Source organism: Paralichthys olivaceus, chromosome 6, assembly GCF_024713975.1.
Source record: "Paralichthys olivaceus isolate ysfri-2021 chromosome 6, ASM2471397v2, whole genome shotgun sequence".
In the NCBI taxonomy this organism is placed as follows: Eukaryota; Metazoa; Chordata; class Actinopteri; order Pleuronectiformes; family Paralichthyidae; genus Paralichthys; species Paralichthys olivaceus.
In genome coordinates, this window is record NC_091098.1 from 20,793,432 (window position 1) to 20,813,893 (window position 20,462).

At 42.7% G+C, this 20,462-nt stretch overlaps 1 protein-coding gene across 2 annotated transcripts in view; it reads right to left on the reverse strand.

Moving 5' to 3' along the window:
• Positions 1 to 20,462, reverse strand: part of LOC109635298 (cadherin-4-like) — a 212,267-nt gene that overhangs the window by 173,536 nt on the left and 18,269 nt on the right. The window lies entirely within an intron of this gene.

Genomic DNA, 20,462 nt, shown 5'->3' on the forward strand with positions numbered 1-20,462 from the left:
GTGTAAGATGAAAAGTGCAAGTGTGTGTGTGTGTGTGTGTGTGTGCACCTGAGCTGTACAGCAGCACTGCAGCGATGATGCCAATAAATTCTGTGTATCCAAGGTCCCCTTGATCATTCTGTGAGCTTTTGTATGTCTCTCTCTCTTCCTCTTTTTCATTCTTCATTCTTCCATCTTGCATGTGCAGTGCACCTTGAGTCAGAGGTTTCAAAGGCATGAAGTTGCATCCTTCCTGAGGCAGTGATGCTTGGGATTTCTCACTCTGCCACTCCAAACCAGGCACTCAAGCCACCACTTCACTACTGTGGGTTGATTTGCTGGATAAAATTGTTAAAAAAAATATTAACCACTTGCACATATTCACACATTAACTGCTTTCAGACATGGACTGAACTTCGTAGTTCCATCGTATTTTCTCCGGAGGAGGTGCATGGGTGAACGCAAATATCAAGTGAGACCGCCGTTTCTACGGACTTTGTCCACCTGGCCTCCTCGTGTCAAGTCCAAAGAAATCCAGGAGAAGTAAGGGACCCCCCCATGTATTCATCGCGGGGGGTTGATGATGCTTCTAACACACGTCAGAAACGAAGAGAAAACAATTATGGTTAAAAAGCAGCGTCATGCAGGAGGAAAACACCAACGAACAGAGAGTTTGTGGTGATAAGAGCTGACGACGATCTTGTCACGTGAGTTAATACGATAAAAGTACCAGGTGCACACACATGCACACACACCTATATAATTCTGGACATAAACCAGGAGAAATATGAATAAGTGGTTGAGCGTTACCCATCAGCCTCTATGGCTCTTTTAGCACCTTTTCACATGCTGTCATTCTTCCTCAAGCAACCTCATCTCTGACTCCAGTTTCACAGAAAGCCCTCGACTAACCAGAATCGTGCTTAAGCATCTGGATTAGTAGCACCCAGAGAAAGAGCACCACAGCTGATGCAGCAGCAGCTTATTATGGGCTCACAACATAACGGATCATACAAAGAAATAAGAAATATCATATCTACTGTATACTTGAAATGGAATGACAGTTTCTGTGACTCTACAATAAATACAAAAATGAAATACGTCTTCACTAGAAACATTATGTATCTTTTTATGTGTGGAAATCACATTTACACCAACAAATTGGATAGATATTCACCCACAGTCTCAAACTGATTGGGTCTAATGTAACGGTTTCCTTACCTACACAACTGAGCAGGAAAAGGTTTATGATTGAATGAATGTACCTGCTGCTCTTTCTGCACAGGAAGGGAAGTGTTGCAGGACATGCACATGGTTGCACATGGTTTTCCCACAGTTGAAGCATTTGCTGCTAATATAAGTAATGTCACATACCCAAAGCCAGGACCAGTTCCCCTGGTACTGAAATGGTAAAACTTCAAGTGATTGGTGCCCAGAACTTTCCCAGTGCTTGTAACCATGGGAAAAGGCTGAAGTCACTGACGTTCAAACAGCGGCAAACAATCCCCCCATTTGTCCTCGTGCCACGGGATTAAGTGGTCATGTTGGCCTCTATCACGTCCACACAGCGCAAAACATTTCCCATGGTCCCTCTAGGAAAACTCTACACCCACAATGTAATTACAGTGAGGGCAGAGCATGGTCAAAAAACAAATGTGTACTTGCCATGTTAGGTGGCCATCACCAGGGATGCATTATGCCAGCCTGGACAATGAAATGCAAGTATTTATTCAATACATTAGGTTGCTTTTAACGGAGAGGACCTACACAGTGGGACTGGAGCCAAGACCGTGCCTGAGACAGATCTGTGATTACTGTATAAAGCAGACCAAGGAGCTTTTGCCCGTGAGAAACAAAAGCAGCCACGGAGGGAAGATCAAGGATGAGAGCAATAATGTAGAAGAGAAGGAGAGCTTGAGAGGGAGGGACGAACGCAAAGCCGAACAGATTGAAAGTGTCAGCGCCCCACTTTACAGCAGATGGGGATTTCACGATGCACAGCTCTCCTCTCGTTCTCTATTTACTATTCTCCCACTTAGGCTTAGCAAGAAGCAACTCTTTAGTGAGTCTGTCATGGCTCTTGTCTAAATACATCCATATTCTGCTGCACAAACAAGTGCAACACAATTCAGCACAGTGATATGAATTTGTCAGTAGCAATATACGGTAACTTGTGTCTATGAGGATAAATAATAGCAAACACACAGGCGGGAAATATATGTTCTTCAAGCTGAAGAAACCAGAGGCATTATAGTGTAATTGGCTTGATATGGGCACACACACACACACAAAAGCACACTTCCTGTCGTCTCCATCCTCAAGGACCGCTGTGGGTTCAGGCGTAGAGCACCCAGCTTGGTAATGAGGGAGAAAACTAATATTTGGAGTGCATTAATATTGTTGATCTGAGGTGGCGCTGAGGCTGAACACACCAGCCGGCTATGGTGTGTGAAATATGCCGGTGTATGTGTGTCGGTATAGTGCAGTGGCACCCAGGCGGAGAACATCACTCAATCAGCCATACGTTGGGCAGGTGGACCCTGTAGATGTGCTCGTACGCCCTCGACAATCCATCCGCAACCCTCCATTACTCGAAGTAGATTACAACACACCAGAGCTAAAGCAGATTCTCATTTACAGAACGAGCAGAGGAAATTCACTGGATTTGTACTTTTGTTGACCGTTTCTTGTGAAGTGTGGTTAAATGAACCGATACTAATTTAAAAATTAAATCATTCTGTGCTGTAAAATCAGACTGTTTCATCATTCAATGGCATTTACATTAGAAATATAATTAAACATTTCTAATTACAATCCAACATAAATCTGTCAACACTTTTTTTTTTTACAGTGTCCTTGACATGATCTGACAACACATCCTGTCGCCAAACCAAATAAATAAGTTATACTGTATCGCCACAGCAGAGAATTCCCTTTGATGAAAAGACAAAACAGTCACAGATAGAAACACTCGACAGCCCACTGACACCTTCCCTAAAGAATTTCTCATATTCATCTCTTTGAATTACTATCACAGTCATATACGCTTGCATTTCATGGCTTTTCCGTGGGTTTTGCTTGTTTTTAAACAACAGAGAGGATTTGAAAAGCTTTCAAGTACAGCAGTCCCCTACTGTGACAGGCAGCAGAGCAGTGGAGGTGCTGATACTCTGTAGGGAATTTTGCCTGAGGTCACTTGAAGGCATCCAGAAGGATACATGTGGTGTCACTTCCATTTACTCCTGACTCCGACAGTCTGGCTTATAGCGTTATGGTGAATCTGTTGAGTGGTGTGGGGAAAGGGAAAAAGGAATAGAGGATAGTGTTGAAATGTTGAGCCACAGCTATTACCCCCGGTGCCCGAGCAGTGGAACATTTGCGACTCTATTGTGACACAATTTCTAATGATGCGTCCGGATAAAGCAGGAGTCCGAGGATGACCTGCCGATGCCGGTGTCTCCCTGCCTCAACTGCTTGCGTGTTAGTGAGGCCGGTGCCAGGCCATGCACACACAGATTTGTCTTGTGCCTGCGCCAAAGTAAAGGTGACAGTGATAACACCATAACAAGGATGACTCACCCTTTCAGGCCCAGGCATATAAAATATCAGCTATTTACATTTGCAAGCCTTTGCACAATTTGTTTTTACTGGAGAAATTAAAAAAGCTGTGGAAAAAAATAATTGCTTCTTGTTGTTTTTTCAACTAACTATGTCGTACTTTGTATTTGTCCCCACTGTAGGACACCCAGAGCCTGGTGGACAATGTTTGTCTCTATTAATAACTGTAATTTTAGCTCGCTTACCTCACTGAACTGCCTGATTAAAAATAAAATGAAAAGTGTAATGAAGCGGGTATCTCTCTTGCTATCAAAATTTCCCCAGCCTGCAAATATGGCCAGTCTCTAACCTCCTTTAATCCCCCCATTCTCCCGCCCTAAACCACACACACACACACACACACACACACACACACACACACACACACACACACACACACACACACACACACACACACACACACACAATGCCTGAGAGCCCAATACCTCACTATCTCACCAGAGCCATCCCGGCAACCGCAGCCATCACACAGATTGTATCTCAAGTGCAGCAGTGTCAGGCTGCATTAAGGCCTCGGTGCAGGCATTAGCACATGTGGCTAACCAGGGAGGCTGCAGATTGAATTATGACTCTGCCTCGTGTGGGCAGAATGAGCAGAAACACATGTGTCGCTGTTACTCATTTAATGAGCACATTAAGCACATCAGCACACTCGCCATAAAACGTCTGCCCAGACATCTGCATGTTGCCGGGATGAGGAATCCTCTTGCTGGATGCAAGACATCTAATTGTCTTTTTTTCCCTCCTCTATGTTGGTTTAAGGTCAGGCACCCTGCAAAACATCAGCGCCAGGAAAAATATGTTTACCTGTCTGTAATTAAAAACATGCTCTTTATATATAGAGTGTAGTTTATTAAAATCTCCATTTTGGGATGTGAAAAAGATGGTCCTATGTACAGGTCACTGCCAAACGCCAGCACAATGGTTTGGAATTGGTGAGATGAACAACCTCCTCAATATTTCAAAAAGACACTCTGCAAAAGTGTAAACTTGCAAAGTAAACTTCCTCCAACGCCTCACATGCAACAAAGTGAGTGATACACACCAACATAGCGGAATAGCATCTTAGCTAGCAAGTTGTCCCCAATCAATACTTATTTACTCCCTCCAACTGGCTGGGGACCAAAAAAAAAGAGAAAAGAGAGAGCAAGTGAATATATGTGTGAGTGAAACAGAGATGCTGAGTAACAAGGCAATCAATTTGACTTGTAAAAAAAAAAAAAAAACTAGGTCCAATTCTACAAGGAAATGGAAAAATATCTGAACTAAAAAGCAACTAATAAATGTCAAGCAATGTGTTCTTTTGTAATCACTCCATCCATCTTGTTCCATATACTGCACACGCTCTGCACACGAGGCGGCTATGTGGGAGCAGTCTGGTGGAAATGCAATCAGGTAGATCCTGCAGTCTCTGGACCTGAGCGATGCTGCCTTGTGATCGGCAGCTTTACAGAGGAAATGCCAGTGATATTCTCTAGAGCAATGAGTGGGGAAGAGGGAAGAAGAGGGATCATCTAAAGGTGTGCGGGTACATATATATGCGCACGAGGAGGCTATACGAGTGTGACTGCACCTGAGAGCATGCTCCTGTGTGAAGAAGTGCGTTGGGGGAGGAGAGGAGCTGCAGAAATGGACTGTGTTGGCAAGTCTGGCCTGGGAGAGACTGAGATGGCAAGGGCCAGGAGATAAGAGAGCCACAGCAAACAGCAAGTCAGACCAAGTAATGGAAAAATGATGGGTTGAAGAGAGAGAGAGACAGACAGAGCCGGGTGGGAATGAATACCTGGGACACTCGGAGAGGAAAAGCATGCAGGTTGTTGAGCATGGACTGCACTGTCACGTTTTACGTTTTTGGCTGTAAATGCTCACACGGCGAGGACTGACATTCGAGGTCACATCCCATGCGACAACACCGGCCCTAAAATTGAATCTAAATTAAAGACCAGTCTAATAATCCGCATAATCCATCTCGCAGATCATTGGCGAGTGTGTTACAACCAAAGCCTGAGCTCAGTGCCGTACAGTACTTTAAAAAACCCTTCATTACTATGCAGAAATCGCTTGGAAAGATATGAAGAGGGCCACTCCAAAGAGAGCCCAGTGCACCCTGGGATATGGAGAGAGAGGCAGAAAAGCGGAGGGGGCACATAGTGGGAGAAAGAAAGAGAAGCAAGATTGTCCAACCGTTATCAGAGTGTGTAAATTATACATGAGTAGTAGTTTTAACACTGTCTGTTCACTTTGTCACGATTAAATATTCACACCAACATCTTTGTAGGCCGTTGTTAATTACTCATCACAACAACTAAAGGTCCCAGCCGGAAATTGCCGATGCCAACTTCCATTAGTATGAAGCTTGGGTGGTGGCACGTCTTTTAGTAGCAGTACTAAAGTATGTCACAGTGGCAAACATAATAAACAAAGTTATTTTCCGTGAGGTTTGAAAATGCCACAGTAGCACTCTGTCACTCTGGCAAAGTTAAACCTTGTTTTGGAGAAGTTTTGACCCTGAACACAAAGCACAGCGACGGTGAGCGCGATGCTAAACATGTACAGATCTACTTTTGGCAGATCAACATTCAAAAAGGTTTCGGAGGAACAGGAATAAAGGATTGAAAAGTTGTAGAGGCTGAAGAGTCAAACAGCGTTGTTCAGGTTTATAACGGCATCTCGCCAAAGTTGGCAAACTGGCAAAAAACAGCAGAGCTAAAAACAAATGTGTATATGGGTGAAAGGATCGGCTCAACTATGTAAATCACAAAAAGCATGTTGTCTCGCCTACTGTGCATCTTGAGTAGATCTAGTACAGAGCTTTTTGGTTTGTTTTGATATCCACCTCTTCAACTCAGTAAAAGGAATCTGAATTCATTAACAGTCCATTAATCAGGATGATTGTGTCTTGCATGACAAAATAGGGGCTTTATATTCAGGAACATAATATATAACTCTCTTTATTACCATGGCTTGTTATCGCTTTTAAAACTCCGCGTATGGTGCATAGATCATGCACAAATTTAAGTGTTACAAATATGTTTGCCTGTTGGTCCCATAGTGCTGATTCATACACTGCAGGTTATATAGGACCACTCAGAGCTTATAGTAAGAAAGATCAAGAATGATGAAGTTAAAGGAAGAGCAACCATCTCATTTAAATCAAAACTGAATCTGAAAGCTGCATCGAATCTGTGCTAAAATAAGACAAAATGCCAAAACAACTTACACCTTGATATTTAAGAATTTATCTTCTTCTAATCGCTTTTAAGACACAACAGTTAAGAGTGTGACAAACACACTAACAAACTACGATACCCACCTATCGAACCTAAACTACAGACTACCGACCTTAATTAAGAGTTGTTTGGCTTTCAGCTCATATTTTTTTTTACTGCTCTGTGACCTTCATTTCCTCTGTCCTGACTCATTTTTCATTTTGTTCATTGTGTTTGCTCAAAAACAACACAACAACAATAATATTCATTTCACTTTATTTAACAAATGAATGTAAAAAAAGAAGGGATAATAAAGCTTGAACCTTGAACACAATTTCCCCCATCAGCCATCTCTTCATGCCATGCACAATGCACTGCATGCACAACGTTACCCGAAGGCAAACTCATTGTAACCTCTCAATAGGTCACTGAATCTGGAATTTTACCAGATCAAAACCAAAATGGATCAAATACCATCTGCAAGTATTTATTTACAAAAAAAATGTTGCCACTGCAGTTTCTAAAATGTGTTTTTGTTTTCAGCAATAATGAACTAGAAAATAGAATTAAACTATAGATGTTGCATTTCAGCCTTTAGTGAGCTCATCCAAACATCATTTGGTAGCTTCTTATTGACATAGGTAAAGTCTTACTGCTTCTGTTTATATCTGGTAACTAACTTCTTGTTTGACACAAAGAATTTCTTCCTTAAACCCATCCAGCAACATCTGATATAGGAGACACGGAAAAACCCCAGAGTACTGACAAACACCCTTTGAAAAACATTGTTTTTCACCAAGGGAGAGAACAAAGTCAGCGGGCAACCAGAGTTTTGCCCCCAGACACTTAAATTTACACACTTTAATCCTGAGCTAAGCGCCAACACACAGGAACCTTGAGCTGTGTGGCTTTACTCTAGTAGCCTGGCTAACAAGGCTGCAGGGACATACTGGAAAGTTAGGAGGCAGAAAGTGCAGAAATGCCTCTAAAACTTCAATCTGTGTTTTGTCACACTCACTGCTGCAAGTGTATCCACACATGTAAATTTGGATTTTCACAAATGTATGGTCATGTTTAGTAGTGTCAGCCACTGACCAAAGACAAAGAATGTGTGAGTATGTGTGTGGTGATTGTGGTGGGAATAGGTGGGGGTTGGAGGGGGGGTAGATGGTGTAAACACGCCAGCCTACATGGATTGGGCTAATATCCAGTTTGTTCCCTCTCGCCTCAGCTCCACGGTGGCTGCAACGCAATTTCTTCCAATTGACCTCCCTGCCACCGGCACAATCAGTCTCCACTGGAGACACAACGGCCCCAGAATACGGAGCAGCCAGCAAGGCTGTAGCCTGACGCTGGAGGAGCCGGCAGTGAGAGGAGGTGGGGATTGAACCAACCACGAGGCGGAAATGAGATGAATTAGAGAGCGGGGAGGAGGAGGCGCGGGGAGGTGAAAGAGTGAATTTATTCTGTGGTGTAGTGGCAGTGACAAAGCACAAGCATTTAGAGATCAGCTAAGGAGGAAATTAGAAGCATTACAGCCAGCCCTGTTGTTTCCATGCTTTCATTCTTTCTGACTTTTACTTGTTTTGGGCGAAATGACACTAATGGAATCGTAGCACTATAAGCTACTGAATAAAAGAAGGCAGATCCCACTCGAAAACTTGTAGGTGAATGATACAAGCTTTATGACAATTGTAAAAGAGCTGTCCGTATACAAATGCCAATAAGTAACCTTGCAATAGCACAAACTTGAGGGGATCGCCCAAAGGGTAGGAACTAGATTTACGGGAGCAATAGCCCAGCCAAAGGCTAAAAGGCTTTATAACAGCAAAGGATTTCCAATAAAAGTGAGGTTGGAGCCCTCTAAGAGCAGCACTCTCAAGTAATAGGATTAGTAGAAGTCAAGAGCACGGCCATCTTAACTCTTTATGTTACAGAAATCGCTGAGAAGCATCTTTTTGCCACAGCCGATACAGCTCTGCTGATGGTGCAAGAAAGAAATCCTGAAGCTGCCCCGTGACGCTGGACTCTGTATCTTTACACTCGAACATGTGTCGCCAGTGGACGGCAGAAAAACAAGCGCTCACAGTGAACTGACAAACTCTGCTGCATCGCAATAACGTCCAGCAAGAGAAGAGACGTAAAGAAAGGAAGAAATGAGTAATATGTGGAGTAAGGAAGTGATTGCCAGCTTATCTCACATTCTCACTCTATTCAACACAAATTGCTGACTGCATCATGTTCCCCCCAGCTACTCCTCCACCACCACCCCACCCCACACCTTGCCCATGGCAACTCTCCGGGAAACCGTTCCTCTCATTTCTTTAAATGTTAAATGAAATTAGTGCAATGCATCAGTGAGTTCATTTTTGTCTGGAAATCACTTGGTAATTTGCTCTGCAACATGAAAGGAAGGCGCCGGGGCAGCTGAAGGTCGGCCACATGTCTGCGCTCACGATGCACTTCCATTTTTTCAAACATAGGAGTACAATCATTTCTTTTTCTTTTTTTTTTTCTGCCCACTTCCTCTGGTATCCATCCCTACAGACTTATTCCTGTCTTTTCTCTCTGACTCTCCCCTCTGCCTCTCTGTGCTGCTTAGATGAATTTGAAAGAGGCAGTGTGTTTGGCTCTCCATTAAACTCCCTGAGCCAGCAGATGAGCAGGGTGTCCTCACTCTGCCAGTGTTTATGTGAATGTGTCTACAGAAGCATGCAGTCGTTTGTGCATGTGTGCGTTTGCATGGGTATGTTTGTACACATGGGTGCTGGTGCATACACATGGGAGCATGCTGCTGTTTCCCTCTCAATGTCCTGTGAGAATGCTTAAGTGCAGCCTGCTCATTTTTCCCACAATTCCTAGCAGGCTCATTTCTGCACCTGTCCCATCCTCTCTAATAGCTTAATGGGGCCTCCAGTTCTTAGAGCTGTTCCAATCCCCACACCAGAGACCCCCTGTACCACTGTAAAAAGAGCACCACCCTCACTTTCTGGAAGAATTCACAATGCCTTCTGCTCCCCCCCCCCACAGAGACGCACACTGCAGCAGGAGTGGTAACCACAGATGGGAATTGAGCTGCACAAGGATCGAGCAGAGGAGAGCAGTGAGTGATGGAATTGCACAAAGATTTAATTCACCTCTTAGGGGATGGCAGCTTAATGTACATAAATGCACCATAAGGAGCGGAATGAAAGGGGAAAGGCAGCTTCTGCATGGGGGGAATCATCAAGGCTATCTCGGAGCTAAGGAGTGCAAATGTAATTCAATATATTACGACCCTAGTAAAAAATGTAGAGCTCTGAAGCTGAAGGAGGCTCTCGTTGTTTGTTTGCTGATGCCGCTGATGCTGCAGGGGTCATAAAGAGCAGATTTCTTGTGACAGGAGAAGATAATCAGATGAAAATAAAACCATTCAGTTTTTCCTTCTTGTTTGTAAAGTCAAAACAAATAGATTTTCTCAATTTATGTTTGTATAAACTCGGAGCCCAGAGGCAGAGTCCTTTCAGATTATAGCAACGTAAACATAAAGGTTACATCTTGAATAGTTACATAACATCAAATGTTCCTTTCAATAAAGATTCTTTAACATATTCTTACTATACTTACCTGACTTGTTTACAGGGTCAAATCAGAGTCAAAAATATGACTTCAACATAATATTTTTTGAAAGGTTGCATTGGTCAAAGTAGAAAACAATGTTTAAAGCTGTAGTTTTCAGGTGATTGGACATATTTTTGGAGTCTTCATCACAAATTTGGAAATATAGTTATATATAGTGTAGTAATATAACTGGCTGAGTATGACAATAATCAACACAAATGCATGATGAGATATGTTAGATTACTACTGTACGACTGCACTGTGTATTTCATGGACTACTTGGGTTCTTTTTGATAATGCATATATAATAATGGTGATGGTAATATTAATGATATGAATGATAATTATTAAAGTAACTCATACTTTCAAGCATTTAGCTCAGCCTGGTCATACACATTTGAATTTTTATTGAGCTTTGCAAGGGTCTGTTTTTTGTTCTTCCCTTGTTTCTGTGGGTTTTCTGCAGGTGCTCTGATTTCCTATCAACGTCCAACAACTGTTAATATTGGGGTTGATTGGAGACTCTTTTTCCGTAGGAAGTGAATGTTAGTGTAAATGGTTGTTACACTGCCTCTTGTCTAATGTTGGGATTGGCTCCAGCTCCCACCACCCTCAAAGGATAAGCGGTACAGATATTGGATGGATGAACTTTGCAAGTATGTGGATATGTTTCCATTTTTGTGTGTGTGATGGATAAATGCCTGCTACCACAGATATCCAAAATGTTCCACACATAAACATGTCCTCTGTGGACTAGTTGAGCAGTGAGGACAGTCAGGCAGGGGGTGGTGGCTCTGTGGCTTTCCAGTCAGTCTCCCATGTGATGCCCAGACAGAGCTCACTGCCAACACGCTAAGTCTTCCATGACCAACTACTGTCCGCAGATTCCTATTGGATTTCCTCGTGCTCCTCGTGAGACTTGAGCCACCAGAGTTTGGTTTTGTCCACGTCATGCAGTCAGCGAGCCTCTATTCCCAGCTATGGGCTCCAGAATGTTAGATCTGGAGCATGCTATGACATTCAGGGCCGGCTTTCATTCCTCCCTCACACACTGACACTTTGTTCACTGTCACACTCCGACAGGACGTGCTGAGAAAACAAAACTTAGACTGTTCAGTCACTACTCGCCCAATGTGCGAACACACATACATATGTGGGGACAAACACTGTGCATACCCACACATGCCGATACACACACACACACACACACACACACACACACATACATACATACCCTTTCTTCTGTAAACTACTCAGCTGGAAGAATACTGTGTCAGCCATTGCTCAGTGGGAGAGGGAGGCAGAAAAACAGAAAGAGAGAAAATAAGCTCAGATAAAGAATTGAATATGTAGGAGAGAATTTATGAGGAAGACGGCATGAAAGATGCACGGCGACATGAAGGAATATAAGGAAGGAGAAGAGAGTGAGAGCTCAGAAACAGACAAGAGACAGAACAACAAGGATGTGGGGGGAAAAGAAAGAAAGAAAAAGGGGAAGATGGACACAAAAAAAAAGCAGAGCATCAGTCTTTGCTGGTCCATTTGGCATTCCTCTCGCTGTCCCGTCTGTCTTGTCCAGCAACTTCACTGTGCAGCTCAGATATTCGAAAGCCTCTCACATAGCCTTTCACATTGGGTTCCAACATTTTCATGCACTTCCTCCCACTTCATCTTACGCTCCCTGTCTCCCTGTCTCTTAACCCCCTACTGCCATCTCATCTCCTCAGTGTGCAACTTTTGCCACAGGGGGAAAGTTTCTGCATATGTGAGTGATTTTCACATCCCCTCTCCGTTCCTCTTCTTCACCACAGCGAGGAGTCAACTTTTCTATTTTTTATTTTTGAATAGAATGGAATATATGCAAACAATTTTAATGATATTGATTTTCCTAAATGCTTGTCAAGCATAACCCTGCAGCTCTCCTGTCCACACATTATCTCTCTATAACCCCCATCCAGCATCATCTAATGAAGTAGGGAGAGAACGCTCCTGTGTTATAAAAGGCATGGGGTGAGTTTAATTAAACAATGCTAATGAGCAACTAATTAAAAGCTTTCCAATCAAAACAAGTCAGTAATTACCTGGAGCAGAGATGGGTAATGAGCACACTACAATAACTGGCAGACAGACAAACCCACAGAGACCTGAGTCGATCAATTCCCTCAGTATTAATGACCGCTCTCTTTTCTCTGTCTGCCTCTGCTCTTCATCTCTCTGCTCCAACTCTTTCAATATGTCAGACCACAGTGAGGATGAATGAGGGCTGACATGATGCCTGGGAAGGAGCTCTTGAGGAAATACTGTAGCTCTAGTGTTGAGAGAAACATCAAACATGCTTCTTGTGTCACTCAGTAAAATGTCTCTCTCTCCCTCACACACGCACACACACACATTTGTACTGCTATGTTAGTGAGGACGCTTATTGAGATAATATGTCCTCTATAGCCCCTTACCCTAACTTTAACCATCCAAACTCAATGTTTAACCCTAATAACAAGTCAAACAGCCCACTGACAAAATTGAGGACCAGTCACAATGTTCTCACTCTGTAGGGTCTATGCTTAAAATGGTCCTCAGAAAGATATAAGTACTGGAACACAATCCCACACACGCTTCCTCGAAAAGTATGACCTCAATATTTTCTGAAACATGGTCGGTCTGGGCGATAAAACAATATCAATAATTATTGCAGTTTGTTTTTCTTCAATAGGAATCGATCTGTCGCAGATTTGTAAATTGTTTTAAGGACAGACGGACAGACGGAGCTTTTCCTCAGCATGATCGTGTCAAAATGAAAGTATTCAAATGTTCAGCTGTGGAAATTGACTAACTTTCACTTCAGATAATACTTTGTTTTAGTTTCCTTGTTAGTCAAACTCTCAGATGGATTTTTTTTTTTTAATACGAGGACACATAGCTCCATATAATGATCTCGCCTTTCATGCCTCCGCTCTGCTCTTTGCTTTCATTACTACGATTATGTTCATTTTCTCATACAGGGTAAATGAGAGGTGTAGGTTTACTCCAAGTGCTGCTTTTTACCGCCACGTCGAGTCGTCAACTTAAATGGCCCTTTTAAGTCATAAGGAGCAACAGTCATCTTCTGAGATGTGCATTAAAAATAGTTCTTGATTTGACATGATGTGCGATAAAATGATCTGCTTTTGAAGTTATGAGTAAAACACTTCCATTCCAACAGCTATAGCAGAGTAGAACAACTAACACTACAACCTGAGTGCAAAATAAACTGAAGGCACTGAATTAGATTGTTGCTGTGAAGGAATTTTATCCATCCAAATTGTTTGTACTTGAAGGCAATTATTGGACTTGGAAGAGGTCTGTTGAGAATTGGAAAAAGCAGCCCTCAGGTTTAAAGCTTTTTAGCCATGTTTAATGATCCAGATCATACTGTGATGTGTTGTCAGGTTTTCATTCATATTAACTGTTTATTCTTGTTCAACCTGACGATGAAACAATTATTTCTATTAAGATCTTTTCAAATGTTCTTGGTTTTCATTTAGCAACCAACAAATCTAATGCAGGTGGCTGTTTCGTTTGGGGATGGAATCCTACCAACAACATATCTATATCCATAGTTTGCTTCTCTATTTTAAAACACGGCAGTTGCCCATGGGCACACCCATTTAGTCTGCAGGGCTCAGAAAGCAGAGCACACACACACACACACACACACACACACACACACACACACACACACACACACACACACACACATCTGCTGTAACACATAGATGCAATCCATAATAAATGGCCCTCTGTTAAACACTGTCATTCTTAAAGTTCTGGTAAAAACAAAATTGGGTGTGGTAGAACTTTGACAGCAGGGCATTGTGGTGCCGTCCCAGTCTTGGTATACCATGCAACACTTCCTCTGTTGATCCTAATCTCATTCTCCTCTTCTCCACTGGTTTTGCTTCTCTCCATTTTTCTCTCTGAATGCTTTTTAGCTGTGTAGGGGGAACCTCTCTAAAGGAATCCACAATGACAGGTCGATGCCCGTGACTGGCCTCCCCTTTTGGCACTTGAGGAAAATCCATGAGTGACAGGGTCACTACCACAGAGGCAGATGGAATCACCATATCTAAACCACAGTGATGCCATGGGATGTAACCATGGCATACAGTACAGTACCTTTTGCTGCATCCACTCCGCAGGAAAGCAAGTAGGACTGGCAGGTGAGAGGAGGGAGGAACAGAACACTGGAGTGTGAAATTCTTCTGATAGAAAAAGAAGCCCAGAGGCCTGTGAGATAAGACGGGAAGAACAGGAGATGGTGAAGAAGAAAGAAGAAAGAAGCAAAATGGGGAGCAAGGAAGTAATCAGAATGCAGTTGGACACAGGAATATGATGAATGGCCAGAAAGAACAAGGCAGGACATGTGGGATATGCAGAGATAGATCCAGCGACAGGGAAGAAAGAGAGACAAATAGATGGATAGATAGCAATGGCCTCTCGGCATTTTTCTTCCTTTTGATCCTCTCCTAACGACTAAAAAGATTATCAGTTTCTCAGAAACGCCTCAGTCAACAGGGAAGAGTCGGCATCATCTGTTTCCTCTTCCTCTTGTTTTCTCTCAAGCAATTGGACAGAAGGCTTTTTAAAGCATGTTATTGTAGAGGTGGTGTCTTGTAAAATATCTACTTGTTATCCTAAAACATCCTTTATTCTTTTACAGACGGTGATAATGCATGACAGGTATTCTAGATGAAACCACTGTCTGCTGTCTATACTGTTTAATATACCACGATTATTAGATTTCCCAGATGTATCTGCAGCACATACACACACATACTCAGCTTGTGGAAGTTGCTACTCCATCCTCCATGATCTCCTCACCCTGGATGTGTGAGCTATTTAACCAGGTAGGCAGATCAAACCAGCATTTGCTGTGGGCTGTAGCTGCAGCTCAACTCATGCACATATAATACTAATCACACCATATATTTTAGCTGTGATGTTAAGAGAAGAAAACAATAAATAAATCTCCTGTTATGAAAAAAGCAAGGCATACGCAAGATTGATCAAGCCAAAGTTTTATTATTCATGAGCTGATGAGGCAAGTGAAACAATGCAAAGCCCCTAAATGCGATGCTAGAATGGAAGTAAGCATCCAGGACACAACAACCTCCCAATACAGAAAAATGTGGAACTGTTGGCTTTCTTAGCCTGCAGCTGATTTTACAATCCAATCTTACTGCAGCAGAAGAGGGTGTGAGGGGACAAGGTCACATTCAGACGTGCATTTTGAATGTCACACACTCAAAATGCAAAAATTAATCATTTAGTGGATTTCGTCAAACCAGTGCACACAAACCTAAGCCAGTTATACACGCCCGAGTGGTCAAGTTAAGTACGGTCTTAAATCGGTGTCGGACAGATTCTGATGACGGGTCTTGAGGTTGATGAACTTTAACAAAGACCCAAATTCTTTATGGACGGACATTTAAATGGAAAATGGATTAGTGTCAGTCCATGAGAATACAAAGAGAGAATGAGCATACAAATTAGCCTGTCTATCCACAACCACATGCATTATTTTTCTCCAACGACACAATGTCTTGGAGGACAAATGATCTACTCTGAGCTCATTAAACAGTGGGTCATTAAGAACATTCACACAAACACAGTAATCACAGATTTAAGTTTAACCATAACCCTATATGATGCATAGCAATAATAATATTTATAATACTAACAATGATGCAATCATGAATGGAGGTTGGAGGTATAGTCCAGATGTGCGTGTCCATTGTGAACAGTGATGGCTACTATTGTATACTCCAAATGTTGTCGGGACAAAAGACTGATCTACTCTTTAGAACAGCGTGGGAGGAGCATTACGTTGCTGAAGGAGCTCCCCAGGGCACACTGGGACTCAAGCAGGGAGTGGGATGCATTGTCCAATTTTTTTCCTCCTTTCACCCACTACCTCGGAGGTGTCCTGGGGGAACCATAGTAAAGATCCAGCCCCGCTGATCCGTGTATTTCAGCTTTTCCAACAAGCTGATATGCCACCACCCGAGCAGACAACTGCAAAGTGTCTGAGTGGGGAAGGGTTGACTGTGGTCATTCTTGCACACAGTAATCCTTCCACTCCAGCCTGTTGACATGATCACCCAGGTATCTGTTGGACTGAACCACCTCAGGCTCCATCCCCCTGGATGCCTACTGACCTGGCAGATTACAGTTTCGAAACATGACCACTTGGTCTTTTTTGCATTCTGCTAGAATTTATCTGGCACCACTCTGCAAGTCTCATCCCTATTGAGGATGCCAACAAAAATGAGTAATCAGAAAAATAAAATGTAGCCATGAGGGTTCCTTGTGGAGCTCTTGCACAGTTATGTCCATGATAGGAACAGAATATGGAGATGATGAATTGTGGAGAAAACACCATCATTTTCACTATTCATCATTATTATTTTCAATATTCATCAGTGTGTATGTGTATTTATCTGTGTTTGGTGTACGATACTGGTGACCTGGATTTGTGCTTGCAGCTAGAATGGTTTTCCTGTGAAGATGTGAAGCTTCAGCCTCTGCAGGACAAAGCAGCAGAGTCTGGCAGACAGCTACCTCAGATCACACTCCATGTATCTACCTCCTCTCTCGACTACTCTCATCTCCTGTCCTCTCTGCCCCACTTTTTTCCTCCACTGTGAGGCAGGGGGAGGAAACACAGATAAGGCTGCTTCCTCAGAAATTACCCATCACAGCCCGGTGATGTGTTCAGCTTTCCCGTCTGAGAAACCCTGAATTTGTCAATCCAGTTCAACTGAAATGAATATGTGAGCTCAATTTGAGCTGCCGTTTTAAATGAGACGAGTGCTCAAGGTGTATGGATAACACAGTGTATTCTGCATAGCTCAAATGGGCAACAAATCATGTTCTGCAGCTTTTATTCACTTTTTTTTCACACTGAAATTAACCCAGAGTAAAGACCTTCATAACCTATTATCAGAGGACGTTCATCACCAGCAGCAAAACAGACTGATTTGTATCAAGGTAAGATTGCTCTCTGGGGCTGTATAGCAAACTCTCTCAGCTACATACCAGTGAAGATATATAACTCCTAGTTCTCTGCACTTGTGCTACAAAAGGCCATCATAAATTATAATAAAACAGCATGGCAAAACCCAGTGCACCGTTATTACCAAATCTGTGGTTATAAAGCACAGAGGGAGAATATTTATTACCTCATTGTGAGGGAGATATATACTGTATCTGTGGGAGTTGCAGAGGATGAATCCAAGTTATCTACAGAATCTTTACTCCAATCTTAAAATACCTTTAGCCAGCTGTACTATTTAAAGTACAGATGATGAGCAGCTCTGTCTCAGTATCCATTCAATGTTTTGTTGAAGTGAACCTTGGGCCTTCGGGGGGGCCTCTCATTTACAAAGACAATTCCTGATCTTCAGAAGCTGTAGTCACTCTCGTATCCAGTGCATCCTTTACTTTGGTTGACTAAGTGTTTATAAGAAACGTCTGCCTGCTCTGTTCTGTCTTCGTGTAAAGCCTGCGAGAGATGTAGCGCTGCTGTGTTGCATTGATGTTTTATGCTCTATCTGGGACACATCTCTTAGTAGCATGCCACAGCCTAATGGTATCACAGATGAAGTGATATGATTGGAACAGATGGTTCTAAGTTCTCTCACTACAACTTAGGATTCCTGCAAAGTCCCAGAATAGACTCCAGAGGACAAAAATGCCAATGGTAACAATCATTCAGGTGTGAACTGTTAAACTGGAAATGTCCATATGAGTCATTCACGCTGGTGAATATTCTCCGTACCAACAAAGATTTCTGGAGAGCTTTAATTTGGGTTCACCAATCACCTTCAACTACAGGACTTGAAACAAGCCGTAGAGGAAGGATCCTGAGGGGAAGTGAAGAACCCATAACATTTTGGTGCGGATCTGGATGAGAAGGTGGATCTAAGGATTTTGTTTCCCCACTTACCTTAACATTGTGTTTTTGCTGTTTTCAACAATTTTCCAGGAAATAAAGCAAAACTTTGATGAAAAAAAGAGGTATATGTAAGGGGCTGATATCTAGTGTGTAAAGAGGTCTATTGGTCCTTGGTGGAGGAATGCACTATTTTCTGAGTGCTATTCTCATTCTTTATATTCTCTTACTCAGACAATACTTTTCAAAATTGGAAACAAAGAATAGCATTTGTAATAACTGAAAAAAGCCACTGTAAAACCCACTTCTAGAGAAGTAGATTCCCACATTAATTCCCATGCACCAAATATATCTACAACCTGCAGTGGCTTCAACGGCTCACTTTCTCTTGCTGCTAATCAGAAAACACCTAACGCTCCACTGAGATGACTAATTATCTGCACCACTATCTCCACCCGTCTGGTCCTTGGTGAGTCCAAGGCTAGCAAGACGCAATCCCTAATTCTCATTGTCACATGCAACACTGATGAAAACCTCCTCCTGGATCAACAGACAGACTGGAGTTTAGTCTGAAACTTCCCTTGTTACAGGACACGAAGCCGTGGCTGAGCTGCTGGAGTGTGCAGCGTGGACAGAGTGACTAATTTAACATGTTGTACTACAGGACTGATTGTGACACCTGGGAAAAGGGCTGTGCTGTACACGTTGCCCCTCTCCAATCAGGAAGACATTCCTCTCATCTCACAAGTGAAATACAATTATCCATTATTACCCGACAGCATCCTAAATGTCAGGCCTGATTTGTAAATGATATGCTACTCCTAATTACACTGATATTTCCAAGAGCAAAACAAACCTCTCTCCCTCACTCGCTGTCATCACAGTGGCCCTACTCTTTTTCCTTTTCATTTTTCAGATTGTACTGCCTTTTGGGGGAAAAGAGTAATTCCATTAGTGTGGAAAGCACTTAAATGTAACATTTAACTCAACTAACAGGTGCCCTTTCATTTCCTGGGGTACCGATGTCCTAAAGCTTTCAACAGCTGTAAATAAGAATCAGAGTTACTCACTGAAATCATGAGACTGGAATAACATTGCAGCAGCATAGCAAAATGCCAGCTCAGAGTTCTTGGAGGTGTGCAATGCCTCCATGCAAATGTTCCAAAAATATACACTCATCATTCAAAAACTCCTCCAAACATTTTGTACCATTTGATTTGAAATGAACTCTCATTGTTTTTTATGTGATGGAGGTGTTGAAACCATTACCTTAATGGTGGATGTATTAAAGTACTGAGGGAAAATAAAGTGTTCTAAGGATGTGCAATGATGATATGTGAGTTCACTACAGGGGGGTTAAGACAGCCTTTGAGCTTGTCAAATGAGTCTTCTGGCTCCAATAGGCAGCATTGGTCCTGAGGGTCAAAGAATATGTCACGCCAAGACATCTCACGGGATATGAAAGATTGTCTCAACATCTTAGCCCACTGGGTATTACTATCATCATTAGAAATGTTTTTCACAACATAGCCCTGGGACAGAATAAATGAGCCTTTGGACAGAGTAAATGACCGATCTGAGAAAGGCCTTGCTTCACCACTGTAAGGGCAGAACTCCATGAGTCCCCAGCCTCCATTAAAGGAGACAATGTGATTCGCTTTTGTGGCCTCCCCACGGCCTTCTCTCAGTGTGAGATGAGTTGAGTCTTCAGCTGCAGCCACCAGAGAGACATACAGACAGCCAAACTGACTTCAGCTACTGCCATTCAGATGTGGAGACAGAATAAAAAAATTGGCACTTTTGAAAGATGCTACGTCCACAGAGAGAACACATGAGGGCTCCAGACGGTCTGGTAGAGGAGCATAGGCTAGTCAATCCAGATCTGAGAACCCGCGACAAAGAGCCAGCCATTGCAGGGCAGACTCAGGCATCCCATTAGCCTTTGAGTCTAAATGTCAGTGTCTCCACTGGCCTAGTTCAGCGGGCTATTTGCCTCTTCCCCCTGAGACCCAGAGTACAAAAACATAAACAGAAGCAGGAAAAATAAGTCAAATGTCACGTGAGAAAATTACAATGTACAAAGTACAAACATTCGCAGAAAGTATGAGTATATACAAAAAGTTGTT